The sequence below is a fragment of the Podarcis liolepis genome (assembly GCF_965112155.1).
Source record: "Podarcis liolepis genome assembly, chromosome: Z".
Lineage (NCBI taxonomy): Eukaryota > Metazoa > Chordata > Lepidosauria > Squamata > Lacertidae > Podarcis > Podarcis liolepis.
The window spans coordinates 40,292,334-40,316,292 of NC_139570.1; the positions used below are offsets into that span (position 1 = coordinate 40,292,334).

Here is a 23,959-nt window from a genome sequence, read left to right on the forward strand (position 1 = left end):
CCCAGCCATCTGGCTGGGTTTCCCCAGCCACTCTGGGTAGCTTACAGCATATAAAAAACATAATCAAACATCAAACATTAAAAAGTTTCTGATACAGGGCTGCCTTCAAATGTCTTCTAAAAGTTAGATAGTTGTTTATTTCCTTGACATCTGATGGGAGGGCGTTCCACAGGGCGGGTGCCACTACCAAGAAGGCCCTCTGTCTGGTTCCCTGTAATTTCTCTTCTTGCAGTAAGGGAACCAGCAGAAGACCCTTGCAGGAGGACCTTCCACCCAGCTATAAAGCCAATGTGCCCTCCTTCATGCCCCTGCTTTTATTTTTATAAACACAGGAAGCATCTCTAAGAGGTGCAGAGAAAATGCAACACAGAAAAGGAAAAATTGGCTAAAACTATGAAATCAGACTTCAATTGAAATGTCTGCTGGAATAAAAGAAGGTAGCCTATCCAGTAGAAGTTGAACAAGGAGGGAGCCTGTCTGATCTCAGCTGGAAGGAAGTTCTATCAAACTGGGACCACAGTACTGAATGCTCCTAGTGAATTGGAGGCAGCAATGCTTCCAAATAGTTGCTGGAAACCACTGGAGGGGAAAATGCTCTGGTGCTCATGTTCTGCTCCCAGGTTTCCCATAGGCATCTGGTTGGCCACTCATAGGGTTGACATATTCCAAACAGTGAACAGCTCTTGTTTTGTCAAAAACTATTTTTATGGACAAAAATGACACTGCCAACATGGGCTGCCATACGGATTTTCCCAAACATTTTGCCAGTTTCCACCCGGACACTGCTGCTGGACATATGGCAAGAACAGGATGCTGGACTAGATGGACCATTGGCCTGATCCAGCAGGCTAGTCTTATGTTCTTAGGGTCATGCATCTGAGTCATGGGGAACCATAAACAGTGATTCCCTCCAAGACCTCAGTGACTGGCCACTGATTTATGGGATTAGGCAGTCCTTGAGGTATCCTGGACCTAAGCTGTTAAGGGTTTTGTAAAATAATACCAGAATCTGGCCCAGTAGGATATGAGCAGCCCATGCAAGCTTTTGAGCACTGGAGTTGTGCTGCCAATAATCAACAGTCTAGACGTTTTGAAACAGCTGGAGTCCCTGGATCAGGGCCAAGATTAGCCCCACACAGAGCACATTTTAGTTGTCTGCTTATGATTTAGAATAACAGAATCGTTGAATTTTAAGAGTTCAGAGGGCCTTGGAAGTCATCTAGTTGGACCGGGAGAGTTTGGCCATAGTAGTTTATGCACTGGTTACTTCAATATTGGATTACTGCAATGTGCTCCAAGTGGGGCATCCCTTGTGCCTGATCCAGAAGCTGCAGTTGGTGCAGAATGCTGCAGCACGACGGCTGACAGGAGTGAGATCTTGTCAGCATAAAACAGCTCTTCTCAGATACCTGCACTGATAGCCAATTTGCTGCTGGGTCAGGTTCATGGTGTTACTATTAGTATATATAGCCCTTAACAGTTTGGCTTGCCTTACCCTACATATGCCCTGATCTGCAGACATGACACTGTTACAGGTGCCATATAATTCTCATTCTGCACTTGTAAGGAATCTGTCTCTTCGTGTGGCAGCACCCACACTTGGGAATTCCCTTCCTATTGATATCAGGCATGCACCTTCACTGCACTCTTTTCAGTGCCTGCTAAAAATATTTTTGTATAGGCAAGCCCAAGTAGAAGTTGTCATGTGCTTTAACCTAGTTTACACTTATTGTTGATTTTAATTTTTTTTATATATTTTAAATACTTGTTTTGATTATTGTTTTTTACTGATAATTTAATTCTTTTTGTGAACTACTTTGAGGTTTTATTACAATCAAGTGGTACATAAACATGGGGAAATAAAATAAATAGTTCCAGCACTCTGCTCAATGCCCACTGGTTGCCAAGACGGAGGCTAGAGAAAGAGTTGTAAGACTGTGTACATAAACTAACCGCACAAAGATAAAATATGCATTGTTTGCTCTGCCAACTTCTGCCTCTCTCCTCAGCCGTCACTGCCACGTAGGTCCCAGAAGGTTGCCTAGGCCGAAAAAGCCCCCACCGCTGACGCGAATGTTTCAGATTCGACACACAGAATCACAGAATCATAGACCCTGAGGATCATCTAGTCCAGCCCTCTGCAATGCAACAATATGCAGCTGTCCCATATGAGGATTGAAACTGCAACCCTGGTGTTATCAGCACCATGCTTTAACCACTGGTTATGTACTGAGTTGAATACGATCCAAAATGCAGCAGTCTGATTGGTCCTAGAACAATAGGATTCAGAATGCAGCAGTCTGATTGGTTCGCATGAGCCACCCAATCCAGCTCCAGGTGGAAGTGAATCCGCAACCTGATTGGCCTACAGGAGAATCCCGGAATTAGCCAATCATGTGGGGCCCGTTGTGTAAATAATGTAAATAAAGCAGACAGTTTGGGGGAACTTCCATTCCTCGCTACTATGAGCTGAATAAAGAGAATGAAATCCACACCCGACTCCAAGTATATTTCACCAACTTAGCTATCCAGTTCTGGTACAGCATTTCCTCACATTAATTGCTGTCTTGTTTCTGTTGGTTACCCCCAATCCCTCTCTTCTCTTCATTCCTTCTCTTCTCTGGTATGTCCAGTCCTGACCTGCGGCCACACACTAAAGCGCATGCAGGGCCCTCTGAACCCAATGCTGAGGATCTTTTCCATGGATCCTCCAGAGTCTAGGCCAATACCTGATGAAGAACCCCTGGAACTGTCAGAGGAGGTGGTGGGGCTGCCCCTCGAAAGTGTTGACACCCAAAGCAATGGCACAGCATGCATCTAGGCACCCAGCATAATCAGTCTACTTGCGAGTAAGCAATCCTTGATGCTCCTTCACTGCCAGCAGCTGTGGTTCGGGTGTGGTTTAGGAAGCAAAAGTATTGTGAGTTTGTGGGGTTAGTCTGCAAGGGTTAAAAATCTAAGGGAAGACTCCGTAGTTGAATTAGTCAGGCGAGTGTCTATTACCAGCCAAGTACAGTGGGTTCTTAGTGTAACAAAGGAAGTTGCTCTGTGCCAGAGGGCAAGTGGATGGGCCCTCTCCCTCACCTGGCTGCCATGTGAGAAAGAGAAAAGCAAAGTAGAATGTTGTGAACTGGGCTAGAAGCAGGCAGAATCCAGAAAGTGCAAGCCATGCTTAATTTCTGCTGGAATTCAAGGCGGTTACTATGGGAGAAGCAAGACCTTCTGAGGTGTTAATACTACGAGCCCCTCCACCATAGGCTCAGGTTGTATGTAAATTTGTGTAAATAAACAATATAGCCTAAAGACACCACAGCCTCCACTGTCCCATATTCCAGGGAAATTAACCCTGGAATCTGGAATATTACTGCTCAGAGATTGGGGTGGCATGTGGCAGTATTTAAGGCCTCCCTCCTGAGCCTTCCTGTGGCTTGAGATAAGGCAGGCCCTTGGTTCCTAGTGGTTGATGCTACACTTCCAGCTGACTTGAGTTGCCTGAATTCCCTTCCTGAACCTTCAACCGTTGACTCACTTTGTCCTTGGATCATGTTTGGACCTAGAATGATTCTCTGTGGTTGATCTGAGTTTACCTGGACTGGGGCAGCAACTGCAATTGTAAACACTTGCCTTATAAATGAATTGCCAGCCAGCACAACCCCACTCATTTCTACACAGAAGTGGGACTTACTCTTTAGAAAGCACACTACAGATGGCAGCCTTAATTACAAGTTATACCAAACCACATTAAGAGGTAGAAGATACTGCAGTCTATCCAGTGGCATCGGGATCATCAAACAAACTCTAACTGGGAGGTCCACACCCCCACCCCCTTGCCCCCATTCCCTTCATTTACTTCATGAACTTGCTGGTGCCTGTCAGTTGTTGATGCATCTAACATCACATGGTATTTAAGCCCATAATTTTTAAATATTTTTTTATAACTAGCATTTTTATCACCAGTGTTGTTATTGCTAAGCCAGGTGTGCACCTGCTGAGAATCCATGCCAGGTAATGTCAGGTCAGGTCTAGTCCAGCATCCTTCATGTTAAACTGTTAAACTGTGGAACTCTCTCCCACAGGAGACAGTGGTGGCAACCAACCTGGGTCACTCTAAAAGAGGTTTGGACAAATTCATGGGGGAAGACAAGGCTATGTTCTGCCTCCACAGCAGGAGGCGGCAATGCTTCTGAATCCCAGTTACTGGAACCTGCAGGAATCATAGAAGTGTAGAGCTCTGAGGATCATCTAGTCGAACCCCCTGCAATGCAAGGGTGTTCTTGTTCTGGGATCCTGTTTGCAAGTTTTCCACAGGCATCTGGTTGGCCACTGTGAGCACCGGTTGCTGGACTAGATGGGCAACTGGCCTGATCCAGCAGGCTCTTCTGATGTTCTTATCCTGGCTTGTATTCAGTGTTTGTTTAATAATAATAATAATAATAATAATAATAATAATAATAATAATAAATAATTTTATTTATACCCCGCCCTCCCCAGCCAAGACCGGGCTCAAGGGAGCTAACACCAGATATAAAACAATTGATTGAAATACAACATTAAAATGCAGCCTCATTTCAGCAGAAACTCAAAAACTTTTTTGGGGATGAAAACGTCAAATCTTCACCAAGGCCAACTATCCAGACTGGTCCTACGTGGGCCAGAAAAAAGCCAGGGAAGTCCCCAAATAGGAGTTCCATCACAGAAGGAAAAAAGAAAGAGGGGGAGGGGATCAAGTTAATACCAAGCCAAAGGCCAGGCGGAACAACTCTGTCTTACAGGCCCTGCGGAAAGAAATCAGATCCTGCAGGGCCCTGGTCTCATGAGGCAGAGCATTCCACCAGGCCGGAGCCAGAGTTGAAAAGGCCCTGGATCTGGTTGAGCAGACTCACTGAAATTAATAGCTATGACTAATGTCAGTCCATTATTTTAAATGTGCCTATTCTGAGTATAATTTAGTTGAATACAACCTCCTGTTTCACTCGGTCCGTTGGTATAAGAGCACAAACAGAGATCAATGTCAATAGCCTTCAATAATAAGCAAAATAGTCAAGAATTGGGTTTACCTCCCATAATATGTAGTGTTGGCCACCAATCTGGATGGCTTTAAAAGGGGATTATACAAATCCATACCACTAGCCACAAGGATGACTGTGTTCTACCTCCACTGTCAAAGGAATAATGTCTCTGAATAAGAATTGCTAGAAATTATAAGTGAGGAGAGGGATGCGGGTGGCACTGTGGTGTAAACCACTGAGCCTTGGGCTTGCTGATTGGAAGGTTGGCGGTTCGAATCCCCGCAATGGGGTAAGCTCCCGTTGTTCGGTCCCAGCTCCTGCCAACCTAGCAGTTCAAAAGCACGTCAAAGTGCAAGTAAATAGGTACCACTCAAGCGGGAAGGTAAACGGTGTTTCCGTGCCCTGCTCTGGTTTCACCAGAAGCAGTTTAGTCATGCTGGCCACATTACCCAGAAAAACTGTCTGTGGGCAAATGTCGGGTCCCTTGGCCAGTAAAGTGAGATGAGCACCGCAACCCCAGAGCCGTTCGCCACTGGACTTAACAGTCAGGGGTCTTTTACCTTTTTTTTAATAAGTGAGGAGAGCAGCTGTGTTGCCCTCAGGCCTTGCTTGTGGGCTTCCCATAGGCATCTGGTTGGCCCCTGGGAGCACAGGAAGCTGGACTAGCTGGGCAGCTTGCATGCTCCATTAAGGCTCTTCAGATGTTCTTCAGCATCCCTAGTCAAAAAGAACTCAGCACCATGGAAGAGACATAGAAGGGACATAGCATCTGATATGGACACAGAAGGTCCCAGGTTCAATCCTCAGCATCTCCAAGCAGGGCTGAGAGATACTCCCTGCCTTAAACCCGACTCCCATTCAGTGAAGGCAATACTGAGCTACACGGACCAAAGGTCCAACACAGTGTAAGGCAGTTTCCAATATTCAGACTGCTGCAACCTACATTAACATACAGTGGTACCTCTGGATACAAATGGGATCCGTTTTGGAGCCCCGTTCACATCCTGAAGCGAACGCAACCCGCATTCGCAAGTCTGCGCGTGCGCGGGTCACGATTCACCGCTTCCACACATGTGCATGACGTCATTTTGACTGTCTGCGCATGCGTGAGCGGCAAAACGCAGAAGTAACGCGTTCTGTTACTTCCTGGTCGCCGCCGAGCAAAACCGAAAGCGCTCAACCTGAAGCATATTTAACCCGAGGTATGACTGTACTTACCTACCTACCTAATTATAATGTGTATGCCACCATCCGGCAGTTCAAACCATGCTCAAGGGGACTTACAACATGAAAAAATACATAACTACAGCAATAACAAAAGTAATCATAAACAAAAAATAAAACATTAAAACATTCACAACTAAACCCATGCTAGAGAAACCCAGCCTGAGAGTCCCAGTCAACAGAGGGCAAAAAAAGAGAAAATGTGTTGTTCAAATTTAACATTACATAATTGATTAATTTTTGAGTCCTGGGTTCTTTCTTCCTCTGCTTCCCATGAGTGATGGAAATAGCAGAAGAAAATAGAACTGGATATCCTTGAGTTTCTATGGTAACACACCCTTCTTGCAAACAGGGTACAGCATCCTGTTGTCACAGAGGCTGGCCAGAGGCCTGAGGGAAACCAGGAAACAGGACTCAAGAAACAAGAGCACCTTCACCTCCTGCAATTTCCAGAAACTAGTACTCAGAAGCATCACTGCCTCTCACCAATATATGTAAAAAGGTAAAGGGACCCCTGACCATCAGGTCCAGTCGTGACCGACTCTGGGGTTGCGGCGCTCATCTCGCTTTATTGGCTAAGGGAGCCGGCGCACAGCTTCCGGGTCATGTGGCCAGCATGACTAAGCCGCTTCTGGAGAACCAGAGCAGCGCACGGAAACACCGTTTACCTTCCCGCCAGAGCGGTACCTATTTATCTACTTGCACTTTGAAGTGCTCTCGAACTGCTAGGTTGGGAGGAGCAGGCACCAAGCAACGGGAGCTCACCCCGTCGTGGGGATTCGAACTGCCAACCTTCTGATGAGCGAGTCCTAGGCTCTGTGGTTTAACCCACAGCGCCACCCGCGTCCCTTCACCAGTATATGTAAAACACCCTTAAATATCAGAAACAATTGAAGAAGGAATGAAAATAATTAATGGGGGGGGGGTCCCTTTATTTTTCCCTGTGTGTGAGAGAGAATATGCAATAGGTTAGATAACATTCATCAACAAATGAAGTCACCAAAATAATGAAGAAGAAATAAAAATGAAGAAACCAGAAATAATTGTACAGGGGTGCATCTGCCAGTCAGTGTAGAAACTACTGAGCCAGATGTCCCAGTGGATAGTGCAGTGGCAGAGTATCTGCCCAGGTTCCAGGTTCAATCCTCAGAATCTGAAGGTAGGGCTGGGAGAAACGTCTGCCTGAAGAGCTGTTGCCTGGCAGTGTAGACAATACTGAGCCAGATGGCCTGATTCAGTATAACACTGGTTCCCTACATCCCTATGCTGTCCCCCCCCCCCCCATGGCTCAGGTGCATGGCTCGTAACTACTAGAAGCCGTGCATTCACTGTTGTGGGCCCAAGCCTGTGGAACTCTCTGTCACATGAGATTAGGCAAGCACTCCTTCCTGGACTTCAGGTGCACGACAAAGGCATTTTAAGGTAGTGATTTGTTTTATGATGCCTTTTTGTTGTTTAGATTCTCTGTGGGATTTATTTTTACGTACAGCACTTAGAAATGCTAATGATTCAGTTTATATAAATGCCAGAAAGAAAGAAAGAGGCACGGGCATCCCAACAGCAGAGAAACTATCAGGAAATCTCATGCCTTGTTTTGGGCAGTCTGCAGTTACCTCAGACACCATCTCCTGATCCCATGGAAAGCCTTGCAACCAAGGCGTGGCCCATTACCCCTGTGAAGGAGCCTTATCCAACTAAGTGGCAAACCTGTCTTAATTGGAAGATTTGCCTTTCAGATTTCTGTAGAGAGAGCCGCCTGGTCTAACCGGAAAAGTAGCTGGCTGGGGCGCTTAACAGCAGACCCAAGCGTTGCCTCCAACAGACTCCCCGTCTCTTGCTTTACAATACGCCCATCAGCCGTGGAGAGCCAGGCGCCACAGGGTGCGTCCAAGTGCACCAGCTAACAAGGGTTGTTGTTGGGGTTTATTTGGTTTTTTAAAAAAGCTCTTTATCAGCCATCTTTAGCATTTGCATAGAGAGGAGGCGCAAGATCAGAGTAGCAACTCCAGCAGCAACAGAGGAGGTGGAGGAAGAGAACACCCAAGTGGTGCTTGTTGTACTCACTGTCATGGTGCCAGTTCACACACTTGGAGACAATCAAGTCATCTTCCCAAGGGGGATGACTAACTTTGTGAAAGTTATCATAGGAGTCAATCCAGTGTGTGATGCGGGAGGGGCATATCCAGGGGAAGACACCTGACTGGGACCCCTGGAGAGCCACTGGCAGTCAATGCAAACCAAAGGAGTGTTCACACATGGCACTTAAGAAGTGTGCAATCTGTGCACACAGCTAGCTGAGCTATACTGCATTGCAGGAGGTTGTACTAGATTACCTTTGGGGTTCCCTCCCAACTCTACAACGCTGTGATTCTGCATTAGTTATTGGCACATTATGTTCAATGGATGCATACAATATGAACACAGCCGTGGAGCAGTGCAAATCAACAAGTGTGCACGCTTTTACAGTGGTACCTCTGGTTGCAAACAGGATCCGTTCCGGAGCCCCGTTCGCAACCTGAACAGAACGTAACCCGCGTCTGTGCACGCGCAGGTCACGATTCGCCGCTTCTGCGCATGTACGTGATGTCATTTTGTGCTTCTGCGCATGCACGAGCAGCGAAACCCGGAAGTAACCCTTTCCGGTACTTCCAGGTCGCCGCGGGACGCAACCTGAAAAGATGTAACCCACAGCATTCACAACTTGAGGTATGACTGTATATGTGCAGAGACAGGTGGACTAGATGGACCATTGGTCTGCTCCCGCAGTCTGCTATTGTGTCCATAAGTGTGGCAAAACTCACCCACCATCCTTGACTTTAGGCAGACCATACACAAACACCCTTCCTGGAAATGAGAGTGTTGCACTCACAGAAAAAGGTTATAATAAAAAAAATTCCTTCCACTTCTTCAGATACAGAAATCTTCAGATTTCGTGTGCATGCACACAAAAGCTCATACCAAGAACTAACTTAGTTGGTCTTTAAGGTGCTACTGGAAGGAATTTTTTTATTTTGACTATGGCAGACCAACACGGCTACCTATCTGTAACCAGAAAAAGGTTATATAAGGGTGGAGAAGCCATACCTCTTCAGATGCTGTTGGACTCCAACTCTCATCAGGCGCGGACACCATGGCCAATGGGAAGAGGCCAAAGGAGTTCTAGTCAAACAACATCTGGAGGGCCACAGGTTTCTCAATGCCGCTTGATACATTGCAAATCATGACCCATCCCAAACCTTTGAGAATTGGGTAGGCAGCAGATTTCCATTTAAAAAATTACAATGGGATCTAATTAGTCAGAGAGTGGGGAGAAGCCTGCATGCATCCTCCTGTTCCTTGAACATTTCCCAGGAGCTCACAAGCACAGGCCATAAAAACAATGTAGTGACATTTCCCCATGGCAAACATTCCCGGATGACACCATGATAGCAAGCAGAAGAACAATTTAAGAGTCTGAAATACAAATTGAATAGATTAAGTCACTGTGTAAGCACATTTGTAAGATGCTATCTCAGGTCTGTAAATAGAAACCAGCCCTTAATCGCCAAAACAGATTCCCTGCTTTTGGCACCGTGCTGTAATAAACATTGTTTTTGCATAAATGTTGTCAGTGACACTAACTTACTATGGAGAGTTGAGTGAGCAGAAATGGATGGACTCAATATGTATTTAGGGACGTATGTCAGTAGAGCATGAGACTCTTAATCTCAGGGTTTTGGGTTTGAGCCTCACAAAGGGCACATGATTCCTGCATTGCAGAGGGTTGGACTAGATTACCCTCACAGTCCCTTCCAACTAATTTACACACACACACACACACACACACACACACACACACACACACACTTGTGTGTTTGTGTGAAGGATCAATTGAACACCCTGGTTCCACTATTGCCAACTTATTCACCCACTCTTGCTCCTGTGCCTTGAACCATGACTTGATTGATGTATGGTGATAAATGCTAGCTACTCATTGGTGCAGGGCATTCTACTGCTGCAAGGCATAATTACATGAGCTGGCTGAAAACGTGACAACCCTAGGTACAGGGATTCATTTATACTTTTGTGCATTGGTTTCTGGTCTGTTTGCCACCACAGTCAAAAGAAAACTAGTGCAGCCTTAAACATTGTTTAAAATAAATAAAATACACCTCCTAGAGCATGGGTGAGGAACCTGTAGCCATCCAGAGTGCAGCTCCCATTAGCCCTGACCACTGGGCTTGCTGGGCTTGGGGCCAGGAGTGGCCCAGGCTATTTTGGCACCTGAGGTGAACCACAAAAGGGTGTCCCCTCCCCCCCCCCTGTGCCAGAGATGAAGAGGGGAGTGAAGATCTATATCAGGAACAAGCAGGGCTTTTTTCCAGCCAGAACTCACCAGAGCTCAGTTCCAGGACATTTCAGGTGAGCACCATTGCCATTATAAGAGAACATAGTGAGTTACAGCACCTCTTTCTCTAGAAAAATAGCACTGGGAACAAGGGCGGGGAATAAAGATCAACGTTGGGAATAGGGGACAGGAGGAGATCAGTAGCACCACCAAGAAGCCATTGTGGAGGCAGCACTAGGGTGGGGCTGCCAAAGGGGCAGCAGATCTGACCTCCAAGGAGTTGTACTGCAGTCATCGTTGCCACTACGACAACAGCGGTAGGCAATGCATTCCTTGGAGGCAAGATCTGGCACCCCTGTCTATCCTGCTGCCTGAGGCGGTCACCTCACTTTGCTGGGTGGGCCGGCCCTGGCTAGGGTCGATGGGAGTTGGCGTCTTACAACAACTGGAGGGTTACCAGGGTTTCCTATACACAGCTCACATCCTTGCAGAAAATTACAACACAGAGAAATCTTTTGCATGTGCTGTTTGCTCCTCTGTGCACACGTAGGGAAGATATGGCTGGCTGCATGTGCTCAGAAGCCACATCCCTCGGTATTATTCATATTTCATATGTTCTGGCATAGGGAACAGATACTGGATCTGAGATCCGTCATGTCAGGTTTGCCCATTTTTTTAATCCTCTACTCTCTTTTGGGTGCCTGTTGAAGACTTCCTTGTCCGACAAGGCTTTCAAGGGCAGGCTTTTACCCCCAGCCCATATCTGAGTTATACGTGTAATTGTTTTTACATATGAAAATGCCTTTAATTGTTTGTATCTACGGAATTGTTTTTCTATACAGAATCACTTTTTTAAATTGTTTTTGCAATAAGGAAAAAAAATATTGTGTGGTTTTTTAAATTGTGTACTGTATTCCCTTCAATACGCTATAGGGGAAGAGGTTTCGTAAATGGAATCAAGTAAATAAATAAATAAAAACAACTCAGTCAACATATTGCAAGCTGGACACATTCAAAATCTTTCCCCTATCTCCAGTAGGGCTCCTGGGTCTATTTTAATAGCTGTGCAGCAGGCAGAAATTCAAGAGGTGATGCTTTTCTCAGCATGAAGATTTCTCAGCATTGCAAAGGGATCTCTACTTAGTCCCATTTAAGTATTCAAAGCAACTCACACAGATTTTTGTAAGTAATATTAACAACTCCCCTATAAGACTGATATTCTTTTCTCATAATCCTGACAAAGGACTGAGGTTAGTGGTGACCCCTCTGTAACCACACAGAATGTTTTGTAGCTGATGTAAGATTTTAGTTCACATTATTTGCCACTATGTTTGTTTTTTTGCCCTTGAAGTTTCTTCCAATGCATTTCTGCCTGTCACAGAGGTATTAAAGGCACAGTTAAGAAATGCCATCACAAGGCTGCTGCAGAAATATAGGATTATATCCAATGCTATATGCATGTTCAGAGGAGATCTATGAATATTAATGGCCATGACTAAGGCCCATAGCTGTCAACTTTCCCCTTTTTTAAAGGGGAAATCCTATTTAGAATAAAGTAATTTCCCTTTAAAAAAGGAAAATGTTGACAGCTATGCTAAGGCCACATTCACACCATACATTTAAAGCGCTACGATACCAGTTTAAGCATACATGACTTCCCCAAAAGAATTCTGGGAGCTGTAGTTTGTAAGGGGTACTGAGAGTTGTTGGGAGGTCTCTGTCCCCCTCACAGAGCTACAGTTCTCAAAATTCCCTGTGAAGAGGGATTGATTGCTTAACAAATCTAGGAATTATAGCTGTGTAAGGGGAACGGGACTTTCCTAAAAACTCTCAGCACCCCTTACAAACTACAGCTCCCAGAATTCTTTGGGGGAAGTCATGTCTGCTTAAAGTGGTATCTCAGCACTTTAAAAATATGGTGTGAATGTGGCCTAACTTGGTTCATTCACCTCAAAAGCTTGACTCCCAAGTAAAAAATTGTTGGATGCAACCCAGATCTGCAAACACAAGGATTTTGAAAGGGCCAAACTGTTTTCAAATTCATTGCAAAACGAGTCCCTTGCTAAAACCTAGCCTTTATGAAATAAAAATGGAAAAACACGCTATTATTTAAAAGACTCGCTTCTGCTTCCAAAGAAATTATGAGTCTGGAATTAGGTGAGGCAGGGAGGGAGAACTGGAAACAAAAGTCCGGGCAACGTTTGGTAAAGGCCGAGACCATCCCAGATTGAGTTACTGACGGAATTACAGCTGACACTAAGAACTGTTTGAGATGACTTGCGGAGGGGGGGGGGGCAATGGTAGACAATGGTTTGTATTATTTAGTGGGATAAAGGTGACATTTCGGGGAATGTGGAAGACTAAGGAAGGCAGAGCCTCCTTGTCTGCCCCCTCAGATCCAAACATCAGTTGCTCTTGTACTCAAAGCCAGCAGGGATCCGGGAGGGAAAGACAAGCCGCTGTAATCAGTTTAAGCTTCCAGACAAGCTGGCCCCCAGGTTCTGTTTATGCACTTTCCACCTCGCCAGAGACCTCTTGATTTATCCAGGAGATGAACACTGCCTTCTTCTCTCCCTTCTCTCACCACTCTCTTACGAAACCTCCCAAATAAGATTAAGGAGGGCTTCCTTTTCAATGAATCACAACTTTAAAACATACACACAAGTCCTCATCAGAATGTGCCACCCTGCTTTCTGTAAGCAAAATCCACGTGATGCAGAACAGGGGTGAGGAACCTCCAGCCCAGGAGCCAAATTGAGCCCTTCAGACCTCCATGCATCACCCTTAGAACTCTGCCCAGACCACCTCTCCTCTCCCCAGACCACATGTGCATTTGTTAGGCTTGCCATTCGTCAGGAAAATTCCTGACATGTCCTGGCTGCTTTCGGGTGCAAAAATGGTGTCATGGGGAAATCCAGCAGTAAAATCACTATCTTTGGGTTAGGTTTCCCTAAAAAAGCTCAGCAACTTTGTAGGTGTCAGGAATTTTACTTTATGAAACATGGCAACCCTAGCATTTGTTGCTGTACCCACCAGTGACATGCAGTCCTCAGAAGGTTTCCCAGAAGAGGATGTGGCCCATGAGCTGAAAAACCTAGTGAATTCTAGTCCATTTGCATTTAAAGGTTAATCTATTAAATTTGCACTTTCCAAAATAATAGGAGAAGCAAAACTATTTTGTAGTGCAGTGTTCCAGCTAACCAGGGTTTATGAAAAATGTGTCTGCTAGGGTAAAGCGTGCATAAAAATGAATATATTCATGAAAATAGCATACAAAAAAATGCATTCTATTAAGGGGGGAAATTGCTTGCAAAAGTGCACATATTAGTCTAAACATCATACAGAAATGTATTCATTAGAAATTTGCACTGAAATGCTGGTTCATCTTATAGAGATTTAAAACAAAAATAAATCACAATTTGTGGCAGAAATGTGGAGAACTGAACAAGAATAAACAAGAAACTGAGAGAACCAAAACTGACAGATCCTTCCATCTCTAATCCAGAAGGTAGGGCCTGATTTAACAGGTTTGAATTATGTGAAAGGGGATCTCAACATTTGGAAGACCTCCCTGGTGGTCCATCAGTGGAACAGACATATGGTAATGGACTCTTTTCCTTTCCAGGTTTTTAAAACCGATGACCACCTAGCAGGGATGTCGCAGCAGCAGATTCCATGTATTGGCATTGGGGTAAGACTGGATGATTTTTGAGATCCTCACCAAAGCTTTGATTCTATTAAATGGCCCCCACAAAATAGCATATCCTCGAACATTTGAATAATGAAAAAAATAGCAGCAATGTAAAATGCCCCTGTTTTGAGAATCACACTCTGAATGTCATTATTAAACATTGCTGAAAGGTATAGTCTGTCTACTAATGTTGCATTCATTTGTTCTGCCATAGCCCCCTGCTCTGCTGTGGGGACAAGCAAGACAATACATGGCATGCATGATCAGATTTCACAGGTCTTTTTTAAAAGGGGAAAGGCTGGAGAAACAGGCATGGGAAAGATCTGTGGTAGCTTCCTTCCTGGACTGTACATTGGATGTGGGGACTGGTTTTTTTTTGTTTTGTTTTTAAAGACAATGGGGTGGAGTGTGGGAGAAGAAACCCCTCTTGTACACCATGGTGTGTGTGGAGGGGGTACCAGTACTTTTCATTAGGGCCATGGTGCTGGAGGGAATAATTTTTTAATACCCCTTTTTGCTTGCTATGTATCCTGATGAATATAAGAACATACAAAGAGCCTTGTTGGATTGGGTCAATGGCCTATCTAGTCCAGCATCTTGTTCTCACAGTGACCACCTTGATGCCTCTATTGGGAAGTCCACAAGCAGGACTTGAGTGCAACAGCACTCTGCTCACCTGCAGTTTCCAGCAACTAATATTCAGGGACTTCCTGCCCCAAGCATATTTTAAACAAAAGAAATAAGAAAAAAACACACCAAGATTGTGCATTTCAATTATTGTTTAGTGTGGCTCTTTATAGGCTTATCTTCCATGTATTTGTCCAATCCTCTTTTAAAACCATCCAAGTTGATGGCTTTAGCTGTTTCATGTGAGAGGCAGGCGGCCCAGAAGTGACTTTGATGGCTTTGGTGTGTGGAATGGCAGGCTGTTATGTGCACAAGACAATACCTTGCATACGCATCTGTATATGCATCTGTGCGCAAGAAATTGTGTGTCTAGGGACCCTCAGGAGTTTCTCTCTCTTTCTTATAAACACTGCAGCTCATGGTCATCTAAAGAAGCTGAGTGTTGGAAGAATCAGGATAGATAAAAGAAACTGTTTTTCACTCAGCACATGGTAAATCTGTGCAACTTTCTCCTGCAGCACGCAGTGATAACCACCAACTTCGATGGCTTTAAAAGAGGGTTGGACAAAGGCATGGAGAAAGACAAAGCTATCAATAGCTACTAGCCATAATGGCTATGCTCTGCCTCCATAGTCAGAGGCAGCAGTGTATCGCAGGAGCATGCTGGTCAGTAATCACACAGTTTAAAGTTGGAGTTAACTCTTTATTAGTGAAAACATGATCCCCACAGACTTGGTTGAGTGTCAGGCCTAATGAACAGAGCAGTTCATTCCCAATGGTCTTACTCCATGAAAATCAGTTTCCAGGACTGTTTATTAAATGGGTAAAATCAATTTACACATTAAAGACAGCACAGATAATTGTTAATGAAGAATTGACTAAAACCTGTGAGATGCAAAAGAGGACAAGGCAAGGGTGTCCATTGTTCCCATTACTTTTCATTCTGGTCTTGGAAGTTTTGCTTAGAGATATTAGACAAAATGAATTATAACAATGAAGATAAAAAAACTAATATGACACCAAAAGATCAGAAGGTTTTGGAGAAAACAGGGTTTCACAATGAAAAACAATGAAATACTTGGGTATTACTATGATAAATATGAACTGCTCGTTATTTCAAAATAATTATGTTATGAAAGGGGCTGAAACTTAAAAAGATATGTAAAGATGAGAGACATTAAAACTGTCATTATTAGGTAGAATTTCAGTGATAAAGATGAATGTTTTTTCCCCAGAATGATGTTTTTATTTCAAACATTACCTATTTTGACTAATGACTTACCATTTAAACAATGGCAAAAAGATTTATCTAAGTTTCTATGGCAAGGAGAAAAACCGCAAGTCAAAATGAAAATATTTCAAGATGCGAAGGAAAGGGAAGAACTGGGTTTACCTGACCTGAAAAAGTACTTTGTGGACTGTTGTTTAGTGTTGATGAAGGAATGGGTGACCCTGGGAACTAGAAGATCATGATTTAAGATTTGGATGGCATGGATATTTGTGGTATGGTAAGATCAAAGCTAATGTGGATTTCAAAACCATTTTGTTAGATATACCATATTGAGAATTAGGAATAGATATAAATCTAGGTTATATGCAAAGATACCTTATGGATTTCAACATAAGAAGCATTTCGTAGAAAACATAAGAAGCTTTTCGTAGAAAACATAAGAAGCATTTCGTAGAAAACATGCACTCCACTATTAGAATGGAGTTAGGGAGACGGTAAAATTAAAACAAAGGAACAGGGGAAGGTTATAGTCTTCAATTGTTTTTCCCCACTTACAACTAACAGAGAGATTTAAGTTGGAGAAAAAGACATTTGGTATAGAACAAAAAAGACAGATTTTTAAATTAAGTTGTGTACAGATAATGAACATGTTATTGAGAAAATTTCAACAAAACAAGTTAAATGGGCAAAAATGGGTATGATAAACAGATGGAACAGTGGGAACATATGTTGACTAAAGGGTTAAAATACACATTTTATTACAAAATGATGTATCATTGGGACTTAACTCCTGATAAGTTATTTAGAATGTATAAAAATGTTCCAAATACTTGCTGGAAGTGTCAAGAACATGAAAGGACATTTTTTCATCCTTGGTGGATGTGTAAAAAAGCTAAACAATATTGGAAACACTGACACTGATACAGGAGATTTTTAAGGTCAATTTTCAACTAAAGCCGGAACTCTTCCTGTTGGGACTTACGGTATACAATTAGAAAAGGACTATGGAACTTTATTTCAAAATATATGCACAAAGATGGGAGGATTATAGCCTCCAGTGGAGGAATGGTTGTTAGAATTACTAGACTTAGTTGAGATGGCGAAATTGATGTGGTTAATCAGAGAAAAATCATTGTCAACATTTACTAAAGATTAGAAACTTCTTATAGACTTTGTGCATGAAAAAGAAAATGAACTTATGATATGTGGGTTTGAGGATTGAAGATAAGGCTGGTTTATAGAAGGGAGATTTATTGTTATCTTAGAGTGAATGTGTTGAATAATTCTCTATAAAGCTGACAAATGAATAATTGGAAGGTCTCTTTTTCTTTCTTTTTCCTTCTCTCTCTTTTTGCTCTGTGTTTTTATTTAGATTAATTTTTTATAAAATTCATAAAAATATATCCAATATTAATCATTGTATTTTTTCCCCAAATTTCAATAAAATTTATTTAGAAAAAAATTAACAAAAATCAGTTGCCAAGAAAGACCCTGTCTCCTCACAGCCATCTAAATCCCCTTCTCTCCAGGGCTTTCCCCAAGCAATCAGGGACTACACCTGCATGCAGCCAATTTCTCCTCTGTCCTTTTCATGCCTCTTCTGGTTCTGGGAGACAAGGGGAGAGGGGAGCTTGTCGCAGCAGGAGGGGGAGATGCCTGTGACTCTTCACCAGCCTGACTCACTTCTACCTCTTGGCCTCCCTCCTCCCACTCTCCTGCTTCAGCTTCTGGCTCTGATTCTGGACTTATCTCTGCCACAGATTCTCCCAGCTTACTAAGCCCTGTTACCTCTTCAGCTTCTGACATCTCATCTTCCTAGTCTTCTCCCTATGGACGATTTATCGTTGTCCCACTACTACTCCTTGAGCTCTGAGCCTTCCTCCCTTGTGGTTCCCTGGCTTGCTTCTCCCTCTGCATCAAACCACTCTATGACACAGTGCTTCTGAATCCCACTTGCTGGAAACAACAGGAGGAGAGAGGGCTTTGTGCTCAGCTCTTGCTTGCAGGTTTCCCACAAAAGGCATCTTGTTGGCCACCGGGAGCAGGATGCTGGACTAGATGGGGCCATTGCTTGATGAAGCAGGGCTGTTCTTACGAATCACAGTCCTGAGGGGCAGAAATGCTACCAACTCAAGTTAGAAACATTTTTCAAAAGTCATTCCTAAGCAGTGATTTAGCAGCAGCAGCAGCTACCAAAATACAAAGGGACAGCTGCAATGTATAGGGCAGCAAGATATTCCCTGGCCCTTCCTTTGAGAGTCCAAAGGGCTGAGGTTTGCAGTCAGCAGTCTCTAATTTTATAAAGAAGCTTGTTCAAAGTACTTTTGGTTATTTTCCTTCACCTTCTTATTTTGATGGGGTGGTGGTCCCCAAAGCACACCCCATTTTGTCCTGTAATTGATTTTCATTAGAGCTCTCCTTTTACTGTCAGCACCTAATTATCAACCCATAATTGACCCCACCTTGCTATAAAAGCTAATGGCAAGCTCTGATTCCACCTCACAGCTCTTGCGAACTTTGGCTTGTCCAGTTACCAGCTGTTCTCAGTGGCAGATTCCAAAGAGGCAGCCTGACTCCTGAGACAAATTGGCAAGGTTTCCAAGGATGAGTTGCTGTTGGAAAAACAAACAGGGGCAGGGAGAGAGATTATGGTCTGGATTTAGCAAAATGACAGTTTTACAAAGGCAAGATCTCCTCCTGTCCAAGACATCCCCTCCCACAAAGAAATGCATAAGGGACATTTCACTGCTTTAGAAAGACACAAGTGTCTTTGAGACAGAGGTCCACTGGCAGGAGAAGCTAACGAGAAATATACTTTGCCCTTCTGTGCTACTCAGTCCCCATGTTTGTTTTTCCTGGGGCCGCCACTGCTGGTGGAAAGGAAGGGGAGCAAAAGGGAAGGAGCAAATGAAATAGTTAAGAAGGGAAGGGAAGGGAAGGGAGGAAGAGCAAAAATAAAAGGGATGGAAGGAAAAGGGGGGAAAAGGAAAGGGGAATGGGAGAAGGGAGGTAGGGAGGGTAAAGAAAAGGGGAAGGAAGGAATGAAGTGAGAAAGAAAGAAAGAAAGAAAGAAAGAAAGAAAGAAAGAAAGAAAGAAAATCTTTATATATGGAACTGTTAGCAGCACAATTGTGAGCACATCTTACTCATCTAGAGAAGCGACGTTGAGCAAAGCCAGCGGAGAGACACGCTCCACCTAAGTACCACTGTCAATATTAAATTTATCACAGGAGACCCTTGAAATGGCTCCATTCCAGGGATGAGGTGAATTAGCTTTGCTTGGGAAAGCAGCTATTTTCCTAATAAATCTATCAGGTGCAGGTAGTAAAATGTTCTTAGCCGTGTCCGATGTGTCTCCTGCCTGTAATTAGCTATTAAAACATTACCAGCCTTGTGCTGTGTTAGCGGGTGAGGTTTATTGCATTGCGGATAGGGATGCAAGAGGAACAATTCCCTCCATGCCCTTCCTGGAAATGCTTCTCGACAAGCAAACTGCTACTTTGGGCCATTTCCAGCAGCAGGGGCAGGGGGTTGTGCCTCCTTATAAAATGGGACTCAGCTCGGTATCTCTTAACATGGAAGCATGCAAGGATTTCCAACAAACTGGCCCTCAGTTAAACGGACTGGAAGCAATTGGGGGGGGGGCGTGGATGATCCCATAGAACAGGGCTGGGGAACCTTTTTCAGCCCAAGAGCAAGATGCCCTTCTGGGCAACATTCTACAGGCCAGAGGTTAAACTGGGCAGAGCAACAAATGTGAGTTTTACCTTTTGTACAGTAGGCTAGTTTCTACTAGACACTTGCACCCCTCTCTGTCCTTCTTCCAGACCAGCATGATCACATCTGAGGGATACATTCCAGCCAGGCAACAACACTCAAAGAGGGTGCAAAGCTAGACCTCTAAGGGGACCTGGCTTAGGAGAGAGGGTGTGGCTGATAAGAGGTATGGGAAGTGCGAATTGCTGAATATAGGGCCTTGGAGGGCTGAATTACCCCACCCCAGGCCAGAGGTTTCCCACTTCTGCTGCAGAATGAGGTGGACTAGAAGAACATGGGCATGCAACTCCCTCTGCCCATACCCTGTTAAGTCCCAGGAGGCACCATATAAGGAAAGAAGGGCCCGTTCATTCTCACTAAGGCCACCTTTGCACCATACATTTAAAATGTTATGACACCACTTTAAACAGAATTCTGGGTGCTGTAGTAGTAGTAGTAGTAGTAGTAGTAGTAGTAGTAGTAGTTATTTATTTATACCATGCCCATCTGGCTGGGCTTCTCCAGCCACCCTGGGCGGCTTCCAACAAAATGTTAAACTACAGTAATGCATCAAACATTAAAAGCTTCCCTAAACAGGGCTGCCTTCAGATGTCTTCTAAAAGTCTGGTAGTTGTTGTTCTCTTTGACATCTGGTGGGAGGGCGTTCCACAGGGCAGGTGCCACTACCGAGAAGGCCCTCTGCCTGGTTCCCTGTAACTTGGCTTCTCGCAATGAGGGAACCACCAGAAGGCCCTCGGTACTGGACCTCTGAGTCAGGGATGGATGATGGGGGGTAGAGACGCTCCTTCAGGTATACTTGACAGAGGCCGTTTAGGGGTCAGCACCCACACTTTGAATTGTGCTCGGAAACGTACTGGGAGCCAATGTAGGTCTTTCAAGACCAGTGTTTTGTGGTCTCGGTGGCTGCTCCCAGTCACCAGTCTAGCTGCCGCATTCTGGATTAGTTGTAGTTTCCGGGTCACCTTCAAAGGTAGCCCCACATAGAGTGCATTGCAGTAGTCCAAGCGAGAGATAACCAGAGCATGCACCACTCTGGCGAGACAGTCTGTGGGCAGGTAGGGTCTCAGCCTGCATACCAGCTGCCCTGGACACAGAACTGACCTGCACCTCCATGGACAGCTGTGAGTCCAAAATGACTCCCAGGCTGTGCACCTGGTCCTTCAGGGGCACAGTTACCTCACTGAGGACCAGGGAGTCCTCCATACCCGCCTGCCTCCTGTCCCCCAAAAAGAGTACTTCTGTCTTGTCAGGATTCAACCTCAATCTGTTAGCCGCCATCCATCCTCCAACCTCCTTTGTTAAGGCTGCAGAGAGTTGTTAGAAGACCTCATTTCTACCTGGCCTTGTGCCAAGTCATGCTGTTGCTTCATCTCTGGCTGCAGTTCTCCAAGAGGGAAAGAGAGGCCATTCCCAACCCTCCCACTTCCCTATGGTCCTGTAACTTGGTATGTTACAGATTGGACTTGGAACCTTCCTGTGATGCTCTCCTTCTGAGCTGTGGCCTTTCCTAGCCATAAGGCAAGGGCTGCCCAAAGCCCTTTCCCAGTGGTGGAGTGGAAGGCAGGGACACCAACAGTAGGTGGCACCAGAGTCAATGGCAGGCAGAGCTGACTCATCGTAGTTTTGTCCCCATCCTCCTCCCTGCTGAGTTGCCATATGTCCAGATTTCCCTGAATATTTCACCTGGACACTGCTGCCGACAGCAGTATTCCTGATATGTCTGGGAAATTCCGGACGTATGGCAATTCCTATGGCCTATTGGCACCACCTCCCCAGCTACATCAGGAATGCTTTTCTGTGACCAGGGAGGGACCAAGGTTGCTGAATTTTGTCAAGCAAACATTGGTGGCTGCATTTGGACGTTCCATGAGGACTCCAAAGAACTGGCTTGGGCCACAACTGCGCCTGACATATAAAGCACTCTTAGACCACTTAAATCATTCATGACTTCCCCTTCAAGGACTGCTGGGAACTGTAGTTTGTTAAGGGTGCCGACAGTTAAGAGTCGCCCTATTCCCTTCACGGAGCTGCTATTCCCAGGATGGTTTAACAATAAATCCTTCCCACGAGACTCTGGAAACTGTAGCTCTGTGAGGGAATAGGGGCCTCCTAAAGATTCTCAGCACCCTGAATGAACTATAGTTCCCAGAATTCTTTGGGGGAAAGCTATGACTGTTTAAAGAGGCATCATAGTGCATTAAATGTGTGGCCTTACTTCTTTCTTTTACAGTCCTAGTTTCTGCCCCACTTTGCCACCAGCAACTCAAATCCCTTTTTGCTTTGATTTCTTCCTACACTTTCCTCTCCTCCCCTCCTTCCTCCTCTCCTCTCTGTTCACAGGCAAGAACCGTATGGACAGACAGCAGGAAAGGATCCCTGCTACCGCCTGGGAGCCGTAGGAGACCTTTCTTCATGTCTTCTGTTTGCCAGTATTTTGACATTGTTAAGTTAAAACAAGCTCGCTCCGCACTTGAGGCCAGGCCTGAAACATTCTCCTTTGATCTGAAGGTCACCGCAGCCATTCTGCCAGCCTCCTAACCCTGCTGGGCTGCCCTGTGGTTTTACTTTCAAACTGTACAGCGAGAGCTGGGGGGAGCCCAGGCAGAATCCGTCCAGACAAGGAAACCCAAGAGCAGCAAGGAGCGGCCTTAATTGCCACCGCCAAGGATTCGAGTGTGGGAAACACCTCTTGGAGCGAGGGGCGGGGAAGCCTTTCCAGCCCGAGGTCCACATTCCTTTCGGAACAACCTTCTGGGGAATGCATGTTAGCAGTGGGTGGGACCAGAAGCAAAAGTGGGTGGAGCAACAGATGCGAATTTGACCCTTTTTTTACAGTAGGCAAAGCTCTCTCTATTCCCCATCTATGAAAGGAACAAGCATAATCGGCATTTAAAGTCACATTTCAGCCAATCAAGGACGGTGCAAAGTAGGGCTTAGAGCAGGGGTCAGCAAGCTTTTTCAGCAGGGGGCTGGTCCACTGTCCTTCAGACCTTGTGTGGGGGCTGGACTATTTGTTTTGGAGGGGGGGTGAACGAATTCCTTTGCTCCACAAATAATCCAGAGGTGCATTTTAAATCAAAGCACACATTCTACTCATGTAAAAACACACTGATTCCCGGACCGTCCGTGGGCGATTGGGCCTGATCCGGCCCCCGGGCCTTAGGTTGCCTACCCATGGCTTAGAGAGAGGGCTTATGGCCTGGGCAGAGTGCAGAGGGCGAGATAGAAAGGTATTGTGGGTCACATTTAGGGTTCCCCATTCTCCAGCACTAGAGCTTGTGGACATTCAGAACTTTCTCCCACAGGAGACAATGATGGCTACCAACTTGGATGGCTTTGAAAGAGGATTATACAAATTCATGGAGAAGGCTACTAACCACATGACTATGTTCTAACTTGAAAGCAGGTTCAAATGATGTAAAAATGTGATGGGTTTTTTTCTCCCCTGGGGGGTGAGAATAGAGGTGGGGGAGAAAAGTTCAGTTTGGTTTGCATTTAAAGAGGAACCAACCTAATTAGGCACTTTTTGGAACAATATGCAAACCAACCTTCGAAATTGGCACTTCTCGTTTTTCAGTTGTTCAATTTTTCAGCTTTGCTCCAACAAAATGATGTATACAGATATGGATATGCTAGAGGAAATTGTGCACTAAAGTTCATATATTCATGAAAATAACATATAAGCACACATTATGTTAGGGTAAAAATGGATTTACCAAAGCTTGTCTATTAGACAAAAATACATACAAAATGTGTAAATTAGGAGAAATATGCACCAAAATACAGACCGTCTGGTTTTTGGCACTCAAAGTGTTTATATTTAGGTCCCACCTTATTCCTTTGATCATGTTGTTTTAAACTGTTTTAATATTGTGGTTTAATGTTTTATCCAAGGCTTTTTTTCAGCTGGAACTCACCAGAACTCTTTGGTGAGTTCCGGCACCTCTTTTGTGCGTTCTGGTACCTCTCTAGCTGTCTGTGGGCAGCACAGCACTCTGTGTTGCGTGATGGAGGCTGCAGGTGGCATGGAGATTGTTGCAGTGCTGCAGCAACACCGCAGTGTGGCTGAAACA

General features: G+C 44.7%; 2 long non-coding RNA genes across 2 annotated transcripts; both read left to right on the forward strand.

The window, feature by feature from the left end:
* Positions 1-2,988: 2,988 nt before the first annotated feature.
* On the forward strand, positions 2,989-8,127 carry LOC310698957. The gene is made up of 3 exons (XR_014521857.1): positions 2,989-3,263; positions 6,586-6,735; positions 7,970-8,127. It is a non-coding gene; the product is annotated as an uncharacterized lncRNA (long non-coding RNA).
* Positions 8,128-12,485: 4,358 nt separating this feature from the next.
* Positions 12,486-22,987, forward strand: LOC310698673. The gene is made up of 3 exons (XR_014521685.1): positions 12,486-12,717; positions 14,186-14,251; positions 22,227-22,987. It is a non-coding gene; the product is annotated as an uncharacterized lncRNA (long non-coding RNA).
* Positions 22,988-23,959: the final 972 nt, after the last annotated feature.